This window comes from Triturus cristatus, chromosome 4_2 (assembly GCF_964204655.1).
Source record: "Triturus cristatus chromosome 4_2, aTriCri1.1, whole genome shotgun sequence".
In the NCBI taxonomy this organism is placed as follows: domain Eukaryota; kingdom Metazoa; phylum Chordata; class Amphibia; order Caudata; family Salamandridae; genus Triturus; species Triturus cristatus.
Window position 1 is genome coordinate 630077627 of NC_140586.1, and position 14275 is coordinate 630091901.

Consider the following 14275-nt stretch of genomic DNA (forward strand, 5'->3'; position numbering starts at 1 on the left):
TAAGGCATACGGAACCAGTAATCCAATGTTTTATCTCCTGGTATTACTGTAACTCTCTGTATTCATAAGACAAAATAGGGAAGGGGAAACAAATATTCGACAAGTCAAACACACAGCATAGTTCGAACGTGTTCAGTTTGAAAGGATTCATTTATATCCCTTCTGATACCCGTATTGGTATTTCAATATGATAATACTCGGTAGATATAATATGAAAAATTCTCCTAAGTAATTGTAGATCACTTACCCTTAATTAAGGATAAGTAGCCACACCTCTACCTGGCAACAGCTCAGGGAAGGGTGCCCCGCTCTGTAAGGAATCAAAACAAAGTCATGTGTCACACACAATGACAACCCACTGTGGACACTGACTCAGATGGCTGCTGTGTCGATTGCGGTTCCCCATTCTTCGCGTACCGTCTCAAATCGACTAACTTCGATCGGAAAACTCTCGGTGGGCCATCGGGCCTACCTGCGCTAGCAGTCGATGAAACGGACTCCATTCAAGTCCTGCCCCGGGTGTCGTGCTAAGTTTCCATGCACCTACTTGCACGAAGTATGCAACCTCTGCCTATCCCCGGAACACGACGAGAAAGACTGCGATGGGTGCCGATCGTTTCGATCAAAGAAGACGCTTCATGACCGTCGGGCTCGACGTCTCAAAATGCAACACCAAAGTGGCTCTGCACTGGACATCTTCGATGAAGATTCCGAAACAGTACATCACGCTCGGGGGGAAGAGGAAGAACATATCTCTGTGTCTGAAGCGGACTCTGACATAGAAGAGGAGGAGCAAGTCACTCTGGGTCAGCGTACCGTGACTAAACAAATCCTCTTACCCCTCAAGAATCAAAGAAAAAAGCTCCGGTCCTTCCTCTGCCTTCGGGCCAAAGTCGGCACCAACAAAAAGTTTACGACACCCCGTCTACGGGCCTGGCTCTGAAACACAAGGACAAGCCTTCCGGCTTAGGCTCGAGCCGGACGCATATCAGTGCGGAACTGACACCTTTGGCACCGAAATCGAAGCATGTCCTCGTAACAATTCCACCGTTACAGAAGAAACCACCTTCCGCACCGAAAGGCTCGGAGCCGAAACCAGCGAGTAAGGAGAAAGACACTCCATCTGAAGAGCCTCTGCCTGATGCTCCGCCTTCGGGTCCGAAGCAGAAACAACTGGTTATAGACCCTGATACAGGACATATCCATGCCACCCTTCCAAAGAAATATAAAATAGATGAGCCAGAGGATTACCACACTCCTCTCAAGAGGAAAAGTGTAGGTACTAACCCTTCTCCCCCTTAAATTCCACCTCCGTCTCCCACTGATCCCAATTTACTAATCACACCCTCAAATTCACCACCACTATCACCTGACCCACAGGATGACCGGGATGGGGATGAGGATCAGGATAGGCCACATGACATTGACCCTTGGGAGGATTATCACACTGACCCACATACGGATAATGACCCTGATCTGTATCCCTCCAGACCCTCCCCACCTGATGATAACATTGGATATGTTAAGCTTCTTAACAGGGCTACTCAGTATCACGGGGTGGAACTCCATAAAGAGGCGTTAGAAGAGGATTTCCTCTTTGAGACCCTTAGTTCCTCTCAAAGAGCCACTCATACACTACCAATGCTTAAAGGCATGTTAAAACACACAGTTGAGATATTTAAAGATCCAGTGAGGGCAAGAATTATTACACCTAGGGTGGAGAAAAAATATAAGCCTGCCTCTTCTAACCCTGCTTATATCAGAGGTCAGTTGCCCTTAGACTCTCTTGTGGTTTCCAGCGCTTGCAAGAGAGCTAACTCACAGACCACAGTTGAGGCTCCTCCTCCCGATAAGGAGTCTAAGCTCATTCATGCCTCTGGCAAAAGAGTGGCTTCACAAGCAGCCAATCATTGGCACATTGTCAATGCTCAAGCTTTGCTGGATCGCTACGATAGGGCTCATTACGATGAGTTGGAAAAACTCATGCAATTTCTACCTGATGAACACAAGACTAAGGCTAATGACCATATCTAAGAAGGTAAACTCATCACCAATACCTCTATCAGGTGTGCCCTAGATGCAGCAGATACCACAACTTGCGCAGTAAATACTAGTGTACTCTTACGCAGGCATGCTTGGTTGCGAATCTCAGGATTCAAGCCTGAGGTGCAAACCTCCATTCTCAACCAACCATTTGATAAGAAACATCTCTTTGGCCCAGCGGTTGATACCTCGCTGGAGAAAATGAAGAAAGACACGGAAGTTGCAAAGTCCATGGGGGCTTTGCAGTTACCTACCACTAAGGGTTCCTTTCGCCCCTCCTTTTACAGGGGTGGTTCCAAAAATCTATCCACCGAAAATCCCTCCTTCTCTTACAAGGGCAATAACCAATCCCCCTCATCAAGAGGTTATTTCAGAGGAGGTTTTAGAGGAAACCACGGCAAGGGAAGAGGCAGACGCAACTCCACACGCACTTCCCCCTCAAACAAACATGACTTCCTTCCGTTACCCCAGATCATTCCACTCCTGTCGGGGGACGCCTCTCTCAATTCCTACCTGTCTGGAATTCAATCACCTCAGACACGTGGGTACTACGAGTTATCCAATATGGTTACTGCCTGGAGCTTAGAGACACTCCCCCAATTATTCTTCCAAGATCACATGCAATGTCACAAGAGCATCTTGCCCTTTTAAGGCGAGAGGTTCTCTTTCTGTTGGAAAAACACGCTGTAGAGCCAGTCCCATTACAATACCAGGGGACCGGGGTATACTCCCTGTACTGCATGAATATCATCAAAGAGGCTAGACGCCCCACTACAACAGCATGCTATGCAGCAAAATGGAAGCGGTTTGTGATATACTGTAATAACAATAAAATCAATCAGCTGGACGCTTCAATCCAAAACATAATTTGCTATCTGTTAGATCTACAGCGTTCCAATTTAGCGTACACATCCATTCTCTTACATCTTGCTGCATATCTGCAGAACAGACAACATCTGTCTCTTTTTAGAGTGCCTGCTATTAAAGCATTTATGGAAGGACTTAAAAGAGTCATTCCCCCTAGACTTCCACTAACTCCAGTGTGGAACCTCAACATCGTCCTTTCCAGACTCATTGGTCCACCTTTTGAGCCATTGCACAGATGTGAACTACAATTTCTTACTTGGAAGGTAGCTTTCCTCATAGCCATCACATCTCTGAGGAGAGTGGGTGAGCTTCAGGCACTAACCATAGAAGAACATTTTTTACAAACACACCAAAACAATGTGGTTCTTAGGACTAACCCCAAATTCCTACCTAAAGTCATTTCTACCTTCCATATCAACCAATCTGTTGAGTTGCTGTGTTCTTCCCTCAACCAGATTCCGTGGCAGAACGTGCTCTGTACACCCTAGATGTGAAAAGAGCATTACTATACTACATTCAAAGGACAAAACCTTTCCGTAAGACCAAGCATCTCTGTTGCTTTTGCTCCACCACATAAAGGCAATACTATATCAAAATCAGGTATTGCACGGTGGATAGTCAAGTGCATTCAAACATGTTACATTAAAGCAAAACGCACATTGACAATTCCCCCTAGAGCGCACTCCACTGGCAAACTAGCGGTCTCTATGGCATTTTTAGGAAATATACCCATAGATGACATCTGCAAAGCTGCAACATGGTCTACACCACACACATTTGCAAAACACTATAGTGTAGATGTGTTAGACAGCAAGCTAGTGTGGGCCACTCAGTTTTACGTACACTATTTCAGTTGTAGATTCACATTCACGATTCTTACTTAGATACAATCTACATGGAAATCTCTCTTTACTACTCTTACTAACTCCAACATCACCCTCTACGGCAAAACAATCTAACGATGGAGCCGATGCCCATGCGCACTATCACCGAAAGGAGGAGTCACCTACCTCGTGACTGTAAAGACTTCTTCAAACAAAAACAAAGTGCAAACATCTGGACCCAACACTAGATGGCGAGCTATGCACAGCATGTGAATTTACAGCTCTACATGCCAAGAACAGATGCATAGAGTGGTAAGTAGCATTTTCCTTTCAATTGTTTCAATAGCGAGTTGAGGGGTTCCAGGAAAAGACTGGCCAGCAAATGGAACCCTGTGGAACTCTTTGTCAAGGGGGTGAGGGAATGGAAAGAGAGTTTGACAGCTTTATTTGTTGAGACCGATTATCCAGATAGGAGTAAAACCAGTTAAAAACTGTTCGAAGATGGGGGGGGGGGGGGGCGTCACTAACGAGCCAGTATGGCGGACGTGTGCTAAGTGAGCTCCGTCCAGCGTTGACCTTTATCCTTAAAATATCCTGCTTCTCTGGTCTCTAAATATGCCGCAAGCTGCCCTAAGAGGGTTACATACTGGTGCCGCATACCTGGGCTGAGTTTTGACCCACGACTGAGCCTGGAATGGCAGAGCGGCCATAGCCGATGGTGGGTCCTGTGTGAGACGCAAGAGCCGGGACATGGATTGAGGCGGCACCTGGGTCCCCTGGCGGAGGGCGGTGCCGTGGCTGCTGGTCCGGCGCGCTGCATTGGTGAGGCTGGTCGCTTCCTGAGGGGTGCCTCCTGGCCAGGGGTCACCTGCTGGGGGTTAGCGGCTTCACCACCTCCTCGGCATACAGGTCAGACCTCGCTGATCGGCGGCGTCTTGGACCGCGAAGCGCTGGGAGTGCATGCAGCGGGATTGGTAACCTGCCGGTCGGTGTCTGGGTCCCGAATTGTGCTGGTGCCAGCGGCCCCCCCTTGGATCTTGGTGAGTGCGTGCCTTCCCCTCCCGCCCGGCAACCTCCTCGCATCGGCGGCTTGTTGGGCTGAGCAAGCACCCTCTGGGGCCCTCGGAACCTTTCTTCCACAGGTGTCTTTCCTGCTATTAAGGCACCTCCGCCTTCCATCCCCCCTCCTGCAAGACGACTTGGGGGAATCGGAGGTTGTGTCGGGCTGCGGGGGGGTGGTGCCACCTCGAGGTACTGTGGGGCGGTCACACGTGGCCGGCGGTTCGGGCGGGGTGGGGAGCGGGCCCATACACACATCCTACCATCCGGCGAGGGTCTGGCATAGCGCTCCCTCCCTCCTGCTTAGCAGAGTGCCTACTTCGGCAGTCGATCGGGCTGAGCGCCTCCCAGCTAAGATTTCGGCATGTACCTCCCTCCCCCCCTCGCCCAGCAACACTCCCCCTTCAGTGGCTGGTCGTGCCGCGCGAGGAGCCTCCGGGGCCCTCAGACATCGGGGCCTCTCACGTACCGGCGCCCCTCCTTCCCCCTGCATGAACGAATCGGGGGTGGTTCGGCAGCTTAGCCGGGCCGCGGGGGTGCCGCCTGGAGGTGCTGTGGGGCTCATGCACGTGGCCCGTGGTTCGGGCAGGGTTCAGGACGTGCCCGTTCATACATCCTGCCTCCCGGCGAGTGATCGGCATGGCGTCCCTTGATTCCCCCCAGTGTTCCCCGCCAACGATGCTGTGATCAGCGGTCAGGTTGGGCCGCTTGGGCCGTTCTTCTATACTTTTGCTGTTCCTAATCAGACACGCCGGCCTCCCGTATCTCGGCAGCGCTACGCTGACCACGAGCAGTACATCATCCAGGGCAAGGGGAGTTGTGCTGCCCGCCATGACGAGAGATAAGCCATGGGGAGGATCGGCCAAGCAGAGCACGATCGACAAATTCACGGGCCCGGGGGCCTCTACGGCGGCAACGGGGGTGGTACTCATGGCGATGGGCCCGACAATGCCGCTCTTATGGCTGCTATCACCCAGTCCAGGGATATCCTTGATGCCAAAATTGGGGCGGTTGGCTCCGACGTCATGCTGTTGCGGCAGGACCTCCGGAATGTGGTTGCACGCATCACTGAGACTGAAACAAGAATTTCGGGAGCGGAAGATGTAGTTGCCATTCTTCAGCAGCGGGTGACTTCACTGGAGACCACCCAACGTGGGCTAACATTTAGAGGGTAGGATGCCGAGGGGAGGGCTCCTCGCAACAATCTACGCTTCGCTGGATTTCCGGAGGGGTGCATCAATGGGGATATGGAGCGGTTCCTTACTCAGTGACTGGAGAGCTGGCTTCCCCGTGGAGTCTTTTTCCAAATGTTTTGTGGTGCAGCGCGCCCACAGGGCCTAAATGCAGAAGCCCCCTTCGGGAGCTCGCCCTAGGCCCATCATTGCAAAGCTGCTCAATTACCATGATCGAGATGCTATCCTGAAGCAGGCTAGGGCCAAAGAACCGCTTTTATTTGACAATGCCCGCATTCTGATTTTTCCAGACTACACAAAATTGGTTAAGCAGCGGAGGCAGTCCTTCCTGCCGGCCAAAGCTCGCCTTCGCGAGCTCAAGCTTCCCTATGCTTTACTTTATCCCGCCATGTTGCGGTTGGTGTATCGATCCCGTTATCATTTTCTTTGACTCACTGGAGGAGGTGTTCCTGTGGACCGATGAGACAATGCGGCTGCGTCCCGTATCACCACCATTCCTCTAATGGGGTGGCCCAGAATCAGCCCAATTTGAAGGGGAGGGGTGCCAGGCGCTCCAGGTCCAGGCGGCGCTCCCGGTCATGCGGTGCCCCACCTCGGGCCGAGTCGACCTCACGACTGCCAGCGTCAGCGGATTAGCAGTTGGATGGAACTATAGCCTCGGGGTCTCTGTTATGCGGCTATGACTGGAGAAGAACAGAAGACGGCTGGTATCTCTGTGGGACCTTAACGAAAAGAGAGAGGGCCAGAACACAATGGCCTGTAATTTGGGGATCCATTGGTGGGGTGAGGGGTCGGACTGCCCGTTGGGGTCAGCCTGCTCTGCCTGCCGCAACAGGTACTTCACTGTTATTGAGGTATAGGGTGGGGGGGGGGGGAACTGTTGGGATGTTTTGGGGGTTTTTGTTCTTTGATTGCACTCTCTTACATTCCTTCAGAGTCATCTTGCGCTCATTATATGATGTAATTTGTGTTATTGGCCTATATGGAGGTACCTGTTTTTGCAGGGTACTGTGGAAAATGAAACTGTGGTGTTGGGGAAAGTGTATGCCCCCCCCCCCCCCCCCGCCGCTGTCCTGGGGGGTTGTTGGAGAGATTGGTGACCTTGTGGGTGGATCTGCCCGATGACTTGGCAGTTGTGGGTGGGGACTGGAACAATGTGATGGATGCTGCCAGGGATCGGTGGCGGCCCGAGGGTTCACTGGAGGCCCTACCAAACTACATTCCCTTATGATGGGCCTTGGCTGGGTGGACCCCTTGCGTAGGTTACATGGCATAACACAGTGATACACTTACCTCTCGGCGGTGCATGATTCATATTCCCGCATGGATTATTTATTTGTTCCCCGGGTAGTTGATAGCAGGGTGGTGTCAGCCGATATTCTTCCTCGTGGGCTTTTGGACCACTCGCCGGTGGCCATCACTCTATGGGCGGGGATGGCATATGGGGCTTTTAGGTGGCGCCTATCGGCCTGGAACCTCCAGAAGGAGGACTATAGGAAACATATGGAAGACACCATCGATCAATATTTGACACTTAATATCGGCTTGGTGAAGGGGGCTGAACCTCTTTGGGAGGAAATGAAGCCCACAATTCGTGGGTTGAACTTTTCCTTCTGTGCGGCGGCACGTAGAATGCGCAGGGAGTCCCTCATACGGGCAGAAGCTGAAATTCTTGGGCTTGAGGCACGCAATAGGGAGGATGGGGGCGGCAGGTTCGCCGCCAAATGCAGCTAGCGCAACAGGGATAGTCGCACCTCCTATTAGACGAGGCCCACTGGGTCTGGTTGGCGACCCCGTAGCAGGATGTATCAGTGGGGAGATAAATCTAGTAAGCTGCTCCACCGATTGTGTCAGGGGTCACTCTGCCCCCAGGCTCTCCCTGGTATTATAGGCCCGGACAGGACACCCATTTCAGACTCCTCGGCTATTGCTGAGAGCTTTGCTACGTATTACGCAGATCTCTATGCCCCTAAGCAATGCTTATTGGCAGAGGTAATAGGCTGCTTCCTGGATGACCTTCCGCCCAAGGCCCTTTCGGGCGAAATGAGTGTTGTTAGACCGCCCACTCACAGAGGACGAACTGGGTGCTGCCCTAGGGGACCTGCACCCCAGAAAGGCCCCGGCACCCAACGGTTTTACGAATTAATTTTTTGAACGGTTCTTCCTGCAGCTGAGTCCCAATTATCACAAGGTGGTGGAAGAGGCAAGGGAGCGGGGTCACTTGCCCAGCGACTGGAGACATGCGGAAGTGGTGGTCTTCCACAAGCCCGGTAGCCCTCCGGATCAACATGCGTCTTACCGTCCTATCTCCCACTTAAACATTGAGGCCAAGGCATTGGCCAAGGCGTTGGCCAACCGTCTCCGGCCGCATATTACCTCCTTGGTTCATCCCGACCAGGCCGGGTTTATGCCCCAAAGGGCAACCCGTCATAATATTAGCCGGGCGCACGTCGCTGTTGCGACCATTTAGGGACTGGGGGAGCAGGCAGCGCTTTTGCTGGCGGACATGGACAGGGCATTTGACTCTCTAAGCTGGGTGTACCTATCCGCACTGCTTCGTAGGTTGAACATAGGGCCTCGTTTCTTGCCCTATCTAACCTTCCTATATACAGATCTAACCGCGGCTGTGCGCGTGGCGGGCTCTGTCTCCTCAACGTTCTCTATTCGACGGGACAGTCGACAGGGGTGTCCACTGTCTCCCTATTTGTTCACGCTAGTGATGGAGCCCTTTGCTGCGTGGGTGCGGATCGACGCCCAGGTGACTTGTCTCGAATGGGCACGCGGCCTATCGGACCGTATTGCCCTGTATGCCGATGACGTACTGTTCTTCCTCACCAATCTAGATAGGACGGGACCGCGTCTGCTACGCATTATGCAGATTTTTGGGGAGACCTCCGGCCTGTACATGAACTCTTGGAAGTCTACCCTCTGGGTTCTGGGTGGAGAGGGGGATCTCGGTAATTGGGTGTCCGCGGTCCAGGTGGTGTACGGGGGAATGAAATACTGGTACTGTCAGATTCACCAATCACATCCTGGGACAGAAACTTGGCGCCTGTATGGGACTGTGTACGGGAGGATATCTGAACCTGGTCTCACATGCCCCTCTCTATGTATGGCCGGTCGGGCATTTCAAGATGGTTTCGCTCCCGCGCCTACTCTACCAATTGCAAAATTATCCGTATCCGATATCTCCCAGGTGGTTCCGCCACGTTAATGGGGCCCTGGGTCAGTTTCTTTGGGGTGGTGGGGTGTCAAGGGAGGCCTTGCGGACCTGCTTTCAATCCACATACTGTGGAGGGTTAGCATCCTCTGATATTCTCTCATACTACATGGCCTCGCACCTGCTAGTCCTCAATCAATGGTGGTTTGGGGATAGGACTGATCCAGCGTACGCTGTTGAACAGAGGTGCATGGGGGACCACACCCTGCACACTATTCTCTATTCTGCAACGTTGCAGCGCTCCCTGCCGTATGCCACGAGGATTGTTTTTCAGATCTGGAAGCAGGCGTTACGGAGGATGGGTTGGTGGAATAGGTTGACTCTGGAGACCCCTCTTTGACACAATGGGCACCTACCGCAGTTGGCTGTCCTGCCTGGATTTCGTGATTGGGACAATATTGGGGTCTCTACCCTGGGTGAAGTTATGCGAGGGCCTGTCTTGAAATCCTTCCAAGATATACAAAAAGACTTTCATATGCCCAAGGCCCAATTTTTTTTTTAATATTTACAGTTTCGGCATGCCATTTACCCTAGTTTGGAGGGGTTGGAGATGCTGGCGGAGTTTAGTCCGGTGGAGGCAAAGGTGTTTATGGGAGATCTCCAGGATCACAAGATCTCCAAGATCTACCAGTCACTAGTTACACATAGCTCCCCTTCCTTGCAGCATCTTAGGGAGACATGGGAGGGAGATGTAGGCCCGCTGGAGGAGGAAGACTGGACTTAGGTCCTGGCCTCTCCGCGAGGGGCAGCCAATGCGATGAGCCTACGGCTTATCCAGTTCAAATACCCGCATCGTGTATATTATACCAGGGTTAGACTGTGGATGGCAGGTTTGGTGGCCTCCCCGGTGTGTCTTCGATGTGAGCATGAGGCGGGTACCCTGCTACATACTGTCTGGCACTGTTCCGCATTGGCGCGATTCTGGAGGGGGGTAATGGCTTGCCTCTCTGAGGTTCTGGGCTGGGACCTTCCCTGTTCACCGAAACTGGTGCTCCTGCATGTTATGGATGGAATCGGGAGCAACATTTACAAACGCCATCTCATGCTTCTGGGATTTACCCCAGCAAAAAGGGATTTTGCCAGGCCTGGAAGGCGACGGCGGCGCGCTCTGTGTATGCATGGAAGAACGGCCTGGACTTCTGTATGGGCTTGGAGTTTCCTATCTTTGAGGCTAGGGGTTGCCCACGTAAGCACTTTAAAATTTGGAAGCGCTGGGCAGACTACCGCAGCCTGGAATTAGAGCCTGCTCCGCTGACCCAACACCTAGACCCGGGCTAACTTTTCCCTTCTCCTCTTTTGCTCTCCTTTCTTAGTGTGAGGCAGACAAGCTGCTTCCTAGGTGATGGCGCAGTATAACTGTATATATAAAGGTTTTGCTTTGATTTGTTGCTCTGGAGTGGAAGATGGGGGGGTTGGAAGAGTTACCGTTAATTTGTTAATGTTTCATTTGTATTGCTTTTCATTACCTCCTATATTTACATGAAAATTGTCAAAGTCATAATGGTGTTTGTTGATGCTGCAGAGGTCTCTGGGGTACAGAGCTCTGCCTTACATGTGTAATTTGGCTAATAAAATTTGTTTAAATTTTTTTTAACTGTTCCAAGATACCCATACGATCCTTAAGAATTTTCAGGAACTCTCAAATGTTGCCTAAAGTTCAAGAAAATGAGCTGACATGGTCTATTTTGTCTAATATGCAGAGTGCATCATTCACTATGTGCATCATTGCCATTTCATTGCTGCACACTGATCTGAATCCCGCCTGTAGATTATCGAGAAGAACGTTTGCTTCCATGCGAGCCTTTAGTTTCTGTGCTATACAGCATCCCATAAAGTTTAATATGAGGGGGAGCTATCAATCCAGAAGGAATTTAAGATCCTCAGTGTATGCCTCTGTTTTATTTTTAGCAGCATAGATACCTAACTGGGTGCTGGTCACCTTCCCATGCAGCAACAAAGTATTGATTGCATTAATTAGTTATAGTTCGAAACATGTACTTATGCTTTTTACAACTTTCAATGGTGTAGGGTCTGCAAAGTAAGAGGAGGGCTTCCTCTTTTAGACTGTGTTTATCAGGTTGTGGTCTGTTTGAAAGAAGACCGCCTTGTAATGGATTAACAGATTAGGTATTCTGAGGGAGCCCATATTATTGATGAACAGTGATAGCTCCATGTTCTCTGTTTTCGCATTGCAGGAAAGTGAGCGTTTCTCACGTTTCTCTTGTGAGTCGGATATAGCAGGAGTCAAGTGGGATTGTGGATTTAATTTTTTTACACTGCCAGTTTCCAGATGTGATTTTTAGCTTTCTTGCTCTCTCTCCTGAGAAAGGTTTCTTTGCATTTCAGGATACTTTTTTGTAGGCCTTTCATCTCAATTAAATGCATTCCAGTTTCTATTGAGAGGGTTTTGGATACCAGGATTCTGTCTGACGCTCTCACCAATATCCTCTCCTTCAGTGGTTCTTCAGAAAACCACTAGGATTCAGTAGAGCCAGGCCATCAGCAACCTCTACCATGATTGATTTGTAGTTTAGTTTTCTAGGATGGAGTTTTCATCAGGCCAGTGGGGTCCTGTGTGTGAATGAAATCTGGGTTCCAAGGACAGCCAGGTTGCTGTCTTTAAGGTCACTTACCCAGATCTTTATTTTTTAATTCGCCCCAAAGTTGAAACCTTGGTACAACGTACTATGATTGATATAATGTAGAGGTCCTACGAGTTTACTGGTATACAGGTCTGACTCTCTACACAGCCTGTTTCAATATTATGAGTTCTAGAACAGCTTTCTATTCATGGGAGAGTGACATGCACAATTGATTGACATCATTGTTTTGTAGAAAGAAAGACGCTTGACACCCCTTTCCCCACCCCAATGCATTTTACAGTCACCTACGAAGCTTTTTTTTCTAGTTGAATTGATTCTTTCACATCTACTTTCTATCATCTGTTCTACGGAGAGAACAATTTCTATTGGGGCAGATAGATAATGTGGAAAATTGTTGGTTTGGCATTTAATGTTTGTTCTTTGACTGACAGATGTGGGGAGGATGAGTATTGTTTCTTCTCAAGCTTTTGCATTTAATATAGGATCTATAAATGATTGTGATGCCTCCACCTAACGTTCCTAAACTGTGTAGGCAGCTGACTGCATACCCTGAGGGCACCAGGAGGTTGAGAACAAGATGGGACGTATCTGCAAGCCATGTTCCTGTTTGGATTGCTATGTCTAGGTTATTAGGATGCATCATATCTGCTATTGCAATCCTGTGTTTGGCTTCATATTTGCAATTTTGCAGCCTGCATCTGAATTAGGAGTGCTCAATTTTAGGTATAGGTGTTGGTTGAGGGGAACCTGCATGCGACTGAGGGAATTCCCTTTATTTCTGTTCTATGAAAAAGTTTCACTTTCTTACATCGTGATAGAGGTAATTGCAGAGAAATCTTTAGCACTAGTCGAGAGATTGGATATGGTTTATTATGTGATCAGATTGTTGATTATAGTTTCCAATAGCGATTGTGTGCATTTTCAGTCTAGGTTCTCTATTATTGTGCATGAAGATTTAATGTCAATTCACACATGGGCATGTTTGGAATGCTGGAAGCTGGAGACTGGGGTTATTTTCCATTGGTTCCTTTATAAGGCTCGTGACTATTGTAAGATGACTCCAAAATCAGCACCACCCTTACCAGCACAGATTGCCTTTATCTGCAAATTTGCTTTTGATTTTCCAGCAAGAAATTTACAATTTGAATGTCTCACTGCATCTCATACAACAAATGATATTACTGAGGCAATTCTTATATTGATGGTAATATTGTTCCAGACACTGGGACCAAAGAGGGAGATGACTTTTCTGGTTTTCTTGTCTTTTTGCAGTTTATTTATTTCCAGTCGGTGATGTCTTAGCTTCGGGTGTGGGGTTGCTGGGGAAAGTTGTAATCTAAAATCAAATTTTCTCTGTTTCAAACACAGTGAACAAGTATAGCCTTAACATCTGCTGCCCGTATCTGTACAGTTGTGCAGGTGATCCACAGGAATACAACTGCCTTGTCACAGTGTTGTTATGGCAGTTTTGAAAATAAAAACACATGTCCGTTACCAGAACATTCTTGGTTGGGTTTTTCTAGCAGACTGTATCTTTGCTGAGGATAAAATATCTATTGACTAGATGTAGAAAACAAATAGGACACGTTACAACACAAACATTTACATTGCATGCCTTTACAACGCGGTTTTTACATCGCAACGTCCATTACAACGCATGATTTTACAACGCATGCTATCACAACGCATGCTATCACAGCGCATTTTTACAAACTACATTTACAACGCATACCATTACAACGCATAATACTTTTAGGGCAAGAGTAGGGTAAGTGTTGGATAGTGTAGCGGTAAAAATTATTAATCCCACTCCAGTGAGTGCAACAGTAGGGTAAATGTTGGATAGTGTAGGGGTAAAAATTACTATTCCCACTCCAGTGAGTTCAACAGTAGGGTAAGTGTTGGATAGTGTAGGGTTAAAAATTACTATTCCAACTCCAGTGAGTTCAACAGTAGGGTAAGTGTTGGATAGTGTAGGGTTAAAAATTACTGTTCCCCATTACGTACCTTATGATGAAGGCTCCCTGTTTTCACAGATTTTTACACGTAAATACAGAGAGAAAACGTTAATATTTATTTTTAATTGTGGATAAAAACTGAAATTAAGTTGCTTTTTGAGTAATTCTAAATACTGCCTGCCATGACTTTCAGGCCAATAGATGTGTAGATTGTGTAGATAAGGGCATCAAAAATGAAAGGAATTTTAGTAAAGAGGCTTTAACAGTAGAAGATATGCACAAGGTTGATACTGAAATTTGCATATTTTCATATAAGTGCACTGATTTATCTTCTGCGGGTGTTCACAGCACTGAAACCTGGCAGACATTCAAGCATGAGTGCATATTTATCGGTTAAATAAATGTGAAATATACTAATTTCAGCTTAATTTTTCTACAAAACCCAAAATAAATATGGATAGATACAGATAGAATTAGCAAAAAATAAATATGGATAAATACAGACGGA

At 48.6% G+C, this 14275-nt stretch overlaps 1 protein-coding gene across 1 annotated transcript in view; it reads left to right on the plus strand.

The window, feature by feature from the left end:
- The window catches only part of RPE65 (retinoid isomerohydrolase RPE65), a 186857-nt gene that overhangs the window by 73597 nt on the left and 98985 nt on the right, over positions 1 to 14275 (plus strand). The gene's annotated exons all lie outside the window — the stretch shown is intronic.